The following is a 7,779-nucleotide window of genomic DNA, read 5'->3' on the forward strand; positions in this document are numbered from 1 at the left end:
TTTATTTAAATATTGTTTGTATCTTTACTTTATATTGATGAATTTTCATGTTCTTTAGAACTCTACTATTATTCTCCCTCTCTCTCTCTCATGTTTATTTTTTCTTTTTTGTGTGGATTGTTTTATGTTTGATATCTTTACTTTAGGTTAATAACTTCTCTTATGAAAGCAAGTTACAAATGCTCTAGTAGTTTCCACATGTTTTACCATTTGATGTATACTTGCATATTTGGAATTGCTTATTTTCTTGAAAAAGTAAACTTAACCAAAAAAAAGAGCACTTTATTTGTGAACTACTATTTTATAGTTCATAAAAAAAAAAAATTATTATGCGGGTGATAAAGGAAGATAACAAAGTGAGAATGGAAAATGAAAACAAAGAATTAGGGGTTTTCTCTAATATCATTTTTCTATAATTTAAAAAAGAAGATTCAAATCTTAATTCTCTTTATATAAAAGAAAATCATACAATAATATTATACTACTTAAACTTTTGTGCTCGGGAATATGTGGCATAGGGTCTCCGTGACAGTCCTTTCGCACCTCTCCAAATTGATAGGTACATGCTCCATTATTTAAAATCCTTTTCGATTATTGGTGGAGAAATACATACAACTTTTTGCTTTTTAATATCTTTATCTATTATTGGTGGGAGAATGTTACTACTCAAACTTTTGTATCGGGGGATAAGTGACATAGGGTCTCCATCAGTATCATTTTCTCTCACTAAATCACTGGTTAAATAGTTATGTACTTCCTCAGTTGTTACATTTACTTTCTCATCTCTCTCTCATCAGGCAATTTTGTCTAGCCATTATAGATATTAGCGTTAATAAAAAAAGTTAGTAACTTTTTCATTTTTCCATAAAACTTTTCTTAAAATAGTTTATTAATATATGCCATTAGAGTATATGTTAGTAAAATCCAAAATATTAATAGCAATATAGCAGTAATTCAACCAAAAAAAAAAAAAAGCAGTATAATGGTATAGATTGTTGCATACTTAACATTTTTGATCTATGATATATTATTTAGTTTTTTTAACTTGCTACGCCCTAGCCTATAGCCCTAAACCAACATCTTCATCTCTCATTTGAGGAATATATTAGTATCAATCCCATCTCAACAAGTTTCCTCTTATATGATTCTTGCTCAATAAATATCGAAAAAAACAACATAAACAAATCGAAACACACATAATCCTCAAATGCTTTTAAATTTGTAATAATAATTTGCCTGGGGTGGACACTCATTAATTTTGGTTTGAAATGGATCCACATATACATGGAATTAATACTCATTAATTTTTTGAATGTTGATTCCTTAATTTCTTATATCTTACCAGAAAATTTATTTAAGTTTTGTGTTCAATAATTTATTTTCTCGACGTTTGTTGATTTACACTAGAGGTCATCTTCAAGGGTATAAAATAAAAAACAGTTATTTCTCTTTCCATTCTCTTTGAAAACCAAAGAAGGGAAAAAATTTGTTTCCTCTTTTTTTTTTTTTTTTTTTTTTCCTACATTCAAAAACACGTAGAGGAAGATATTTTCTTTTTCCCTTTCCTTTCTCTTTCCATTCTCTTGGTATTTTCTTTTCTCATCTCTTTCCCTACAAGACATAGCCTAAGATCATTTACATCAGTTCGTACAAAAATTTATGTCTATTTTAGCATAAAAACTTATTTTTTCTATTTTACCCAACCATTTTTCAAAACACCAACATTAAGTTATTTATTCTAAACTATATTTTATCAAAATATCAAATTTTATTATTTTTAAAAATTATTTCTTTATCTCCACACAGTACAACTACCATCCATCCTTTATCTTTTCTTCCTTTATCTTCAAAAAAAAGAAAAAAAAGAAAAAGAAATGCACAACAATAGTGCTTGTGTATATTTGCACAAATACCATAACAAAATTGCATTTTTGACAATAAATTAATAAGCTAATGTGATGTTTTTTAGGGTTAATGGGCATTATGATCCTTATGCTATTTTACAACGGTTGAATGCTCTAAATAAGGCATGCTGCTTCATACTTCACATCAAAATGGCAAAATAAATCAATGGGGGGGTCTTAATGCTTCTTATGGGCATGTTGTGAACCAGAATACCAGATACGTGTCTTTTACCATCACTCATGACAAAAGATACGAAAACCTTGATGTAAACATTTTTGACCACATTGCAGATGACGAACGCATGCACAAAACTAATCGTTGTCTTTTTCCATCACTCATCACAAAAGATATGAAATCCTTGATGTAAACATTTTTGACCACATTGCCACTAATGGTTGTCTTTTTCCAAAAAGATGTGAAATCCTTGATGTAAACATTTTTGACCACATTGCCACTAATGGTTATCTTTTTCCATCACTCATCACATCACAAAAGATATGAAATCCTTAATGTAAACATTTTTGACCACGTTGCAGAGACAAACACCTACACAAAACTAATGGTTGTGTGGCACTTCAAACCAATACATACTTTAAACGAGTGGCCTTTTATCTTTTCTCGGTGGATGTCCTTTTTATCTCTCGTTAGCATCTTCGTACTCCACCTGACGCTTGTCAAAGAGACATTGGTTTGGAGTCTTTGGACACCAACCAGTTCAAAAGGGGATTGTGTGTACCTGTTAATTTGAGGGCATGTGGCACCTCTAATAAAGGGTAGAGTTAGTGGAGCTGAAATATAATTAAAAAAAATTATTATGAGATTCTAAATAAACATCCATTTTTGTATTAACAAATCGTCAATAAAGAAAAAGATATTGTTTTTTAATACATTCCAAGTACAATTATTTGTTAAAAGATAACTTGGTATTTTTTAAATCTTGAAAATTATCTATAATTGAATTTGTATTACAATATCATAGTGATGTCACTTTCAATAAATAATATCAAAGTGTCCATGAAAAAAACTTTTCTTCCATTGCGTTGGAAAGACTAGTTTTGATGACATTCATAATTGGAAATGGAATTTGATAAAATAATCGAATAGTTTAGTTCATAAATTAGATGTGATTCAAACTTTTTTAAGTGTTGGTAAGTGAATTTAATGAAGCTAATGAATAAGTTATTGAGTTGGGAAAATTATTAAATATTTCCGGAGTACCATAAATGTATATTCCCCCCTCTCATATGAATTGTGGATTCTACCATGAATTTAATTTGTGGGACTCACAATTATGTAAGAGAGGAGAGTACGCATATATAATATTCCGGGAGTACTCAATAATTTCTCATTGAGTTGAGGTATTGATGCTAGTCCAAGAAAATTAGAAAGAAAGAAAAAAAGAAAAAAAGAAAAAAGAAGTGATTTATCATTTGGATGACAAAATCTGTCTCTTAATTATAAAAGAGATTAAGGCTGTGTTTGTTTCATGTAAAATATTTTCTGGAAAATACTTATTTTCCAGAAATGCTATTTTAGGAAAAGAAAATCTTTTTAAGTGTTTGGTTGCATTTCAGAAAATGTTTTGAAAAATATTTTCTGGTGTTTGGTTGTGTTCTTGAAAATACCATAGAAAACACATTTTTTACTTGTTGCTCACATTTTCTCACATTTTCTTAGCTGCCAAACAAATAAATAATTTCATTCCTCAATCCAGAAACACAAATAAAACCCAGAAAAAAAAATTGATAATCCGGTCAAATTGAGAGAAGAAGGAAGAGAGAGAGGCGATTGGGTTCGACGAGAGGCGAGATCGCGCGGCAAAGGCGAAGGCGAGATTGCGTGGCGTGGTGCTGTGATTGCGAGATCGGCGTGGTGCTACAACGATCAGACTCGGTTCAAAAGGGAGAGGGAGATCGAGAAAGAGAGAGATCGGCGGCGCGAACTTGACGGCACGATCTCGCCGCTGCGTCTGGGGTTGGGCTGTTGCTCACTCTCCCTACTCTCTCTTCTTTCTCTCTCTCTCTACCGTTTCGCTGCGTCTGTGAGTCGTTCTTTCTCTCTCTCTTTCTCCCTTTGCGCGTCTCAGTTCCGGAAGTTATTTGAAGGTAAAATAAAAACGGAAATGCTTTTCCGAAATTAGAGGGCATATTTTACGGTCAACGGAAGTTATCCTATTGAGTTACAATGCTATTGACAACCATCAGTACGGTTAAATATGCCTTAATTTGTTCACTTAAATTATTTGTTAATAAAGACCCTAGTCTCATATATATATATATATTGAAAAAAGAATAACAAAAATCATTTAATAAAGTATTAAGGCACTAGTTAACAGAGGCTCTCAATATTTATTTATTTATTTTATAAAAAAAAGCTCTCAATATTTAGGAATCAGGATCTGAATAGAATATAGTCCACAGATAATCAATCAACATATATAAAGCCCTACATACAAATCGCGGAAACTGAGAAATAAGTGGTCCACGGGAAGCTTTTATTATCATTTAGAAGTTACTACATGTGAGTAAAAGTTTTCCAGGAACTTTTTTTGTTTTGCTAATATGTTTTCCTGGAACTTAATTCATATAGGGAATGGATGTTTAATGTTAGAACTCCCAATGTTGTGGCACCTTATTCTATTTAATGAGGCCATTCCCTCCTTCAAAAGAAAAACAAAAAGTTCAAGCACTGTAGCAAGTAAACATAAATGGGTTAAGTGCTTTGCCGTTCAACTGATACAAACTTTTAGAGTTGAAAATTCAACTCCCCCTCTCTTATTGTATATTTGTATCTAATTGAATTATTAAAAAAAAAATCCAAAAATAAACGGGACCCTGATGAATGAAAAATTATACAATATTTTGATGCTCAGAATAATATAACTGACCATTGGGGTTTTCCATTGGGAACACAAGTCCAGCAAAAATGATAATTTTATTTTTAAAGAAAAAGGCAAAAATTAGAATTGGAAATATAGAATGCAACTTGAAGAACAAATCCTGCTAACATTAGGAAAAACTAACAAAATTTCATAGGTTAACTAATGAAAGCAAGCTTGCAATTGCAGAGAGGATTTGAACCTAGCTAGCTAAATTCTCTTTATGGAATTTGTTAGATCATGACACAAAACTATAAAATTCATGGCAACTAGTGAAAGCTATAAGAAAATATAAATCATGCATCCATAAGTTGAAAGCTAGCACAAGTAGATTTATAGGGATTAAAAAACTGTAGGGTTTTAGGGAAATTTCACCGTGAAGTTCTTAAAATTTTATTCATATATTTTGAAATGCATTTATTGGAATTTGTCCCATCAAGATTTAAATAAACATGGGTTGTCAATATTTAATAAATAATTAAATTATTGAGGATATTGTAAAATACCATCCATTCATTTCAAAATGGATACATATGGTATTAAGAATTTTCTAGTGGTGTTACTTTTAAGAACCTAAAAAATTACGTGCAAATTAACTTGAAAGGTTACACATGAGTAATGACTTTAATTATTGAATGCATTACTACCGGCACTCTTGGACGATGGTCACTGCATATAAACTTAGATTAGACTAGAGTAGAATTCTATCTTTCTCCAGAAAAAAAATATTGAAGGCATTGATTGTATTTTGCTGTATCAAGATTCGACATTGGCTATTATCATTTTAGTGTGTATATATATATATATATATATATTAAAATATTGATAATGTAACAAAATTCAATTATTTCATTTCAAAAGATGAATAAGATTTTAAGAATTTTATTCCATTAACTGTGGTTCCCTGTCTAGATTGTTCTCAATCATATGCCTCTCCAACCCTCTGATGGAATCCCTACTCTCTAGCGGAGTGTGGCTAAAGAGAACCACAAATTGAGGTTAACATTTATCACCACTAAGGATAACAAAACATCATACAAAGAAAGAAAGAAAAAAAAATCATCAACCTGTCAATTGTAACATCCTAGACCACCACCAAACAACCGTTATCTTCATTCCATATTTGAGGAATACACCATTATTAATCCATACCATCATGCTTCCTCTTAATAATTCTTGCTCCATCATTATCCAAAAAAATCACTTTCACAAATCAATGACACATAATCTTCACGTCTTTAAATTTGAAACATTAATTTGCCTTGGGTGGCCACTTTTGCATAGAAAGTAAAACTGCCTCAAAGTGGAGGGGGAGTCCAATCTAAGAATATAACCAAACATGTGATATGTAATAGACCATGAGAAAGTGGTCCAGTGAATGAATGAGACTACAATGGTGAAAGGTTGGCTTTTCTGTAGCGTTAGGAGTTTAGTGATGATTTCCTGTTGCCTCTCTCAAGTTTCTATCGTTCCATGCTTAACTTCTTCTACATTTTTATTTTTTGGTATCTCATCCATGGTTCCATTGGTGTCTTGGTTTGAAATGAATCAGCATATGAGAGTCTCTAGGTATTTTCTACATTTTTAATTTTCCATGAATTGGGTCAAATTGATATTATTGGTAGCTCATTCAGCCTTCCATTGGTGTCTAGGAGCTCCCGCCTTGTCCCATGGTGTGGAGCCAAAATTTCGCCCCATCCTTGCCCTACCACGTTTAAGTGGACGGAAAACCCATGCATGGTGAAGCAAGGAGAGGCCAGTCAAGCGAGGTGGAGCAAAATTGCCACTGGAAAGGTTAATAGGCAAGATGCACACTACATATCTTATCCCTCCATAAAGGACTATTCATTAGAGCACCTAATCAAGTTGTTTAAATTATTAAAAGAAAAAAAAGAAGAAGCTGTCACACTGTTTGAAATATATAATACAAGGTCATCTCATTTTCATCACAAAAATGGACAATTATGCAGCTTTTAAAAAGCCTCTTTGGTTTCTTTATATCCAGATTTAAAGCAATTTTGCACTAAGCTTTTAGGGAAAATGCAAAAAATGTCCCATATGATTTGTCCATAAATCACAAACCCCACAGCTTTGAAGCATGACACATAACCTTCTTTGATGTGGACTATATTGTGTTACTATTATGTGTGAGTTTGGAATATTTTTTTGAAAAAAATACTTTTTACATTTTTTCGTTTATTTTTTTAGGTATGTCTCTCTTTTTTCTATGCTTAATTTTAGGTCCATTTTACTTATACTATACAAATATTACTTGTACAACATTCCTATGACTACTTATATAAAGGCAATGCCTTATATAATTTTAAATATTAGTGTAGAAAAAAATTGATCCTAAATTCTAACATAGAATCAAGGCCACTATTATGTCGTTCCAGTGTTGAAAAAAAGGTAAAAATATTTATAATTATTTGAAAGAATTAAAGAACAATAAGAAAAGTCATTCCCTATTGTTATAATTAATTAGGGAAAATTACAACTTATTTCATTGTGATTTTTGACACTATTACAATATAGTCTCGTAAACCTATTATTGTTACATTTTTTATTGATAAACTTTTTATTGTTACATATGTTCTAAGGTTTAGACTAAAATGAAATCATTAGGTTGTGTCCAAAGTATACCTAACATTTCATCTTATCTCAAAGGTAATCAAAATGTAACTATTAGAAAATATTGTGGGGCTAAATTATGATTGAATCAAAATCATAAGGGAGTAGTTTTATTTATTTTTGATAATACTATAATTGATAAAATGAGGGAGGGAGGATTTAAACCTTAAACGTCTTTGTTAAAAACACTAGAAAATGTTAGTTGAGCCACAAGATTTTGGTACAAAGAAATAGTTTGTTTGTTTAATAAATATGCAAAATGCATTTAATTTGGATGGAACCTAGTTTAACCGTTTTATTTTAATCAAACTTTATGTATCAAGTATAACAATAAAAAATTGTTGACTAAATTGTAACATGGTGAA

The sequence above is a fragment of the Quercus lobata genome, chromosome 4, assembly GCF_001633185.2.
Source record: "Quercus lobata isolate SW786 chromosome 4, ValleyOak3.0 Primary Assembly, whole genome shotgun sequence".
Classification (NCBI taxonomy): Eukaryota; Viridiplantae; Streptophyta; class Magnoliopsida; order Fagales; family Fagaceae; genus Quercus; species Quercus lobata.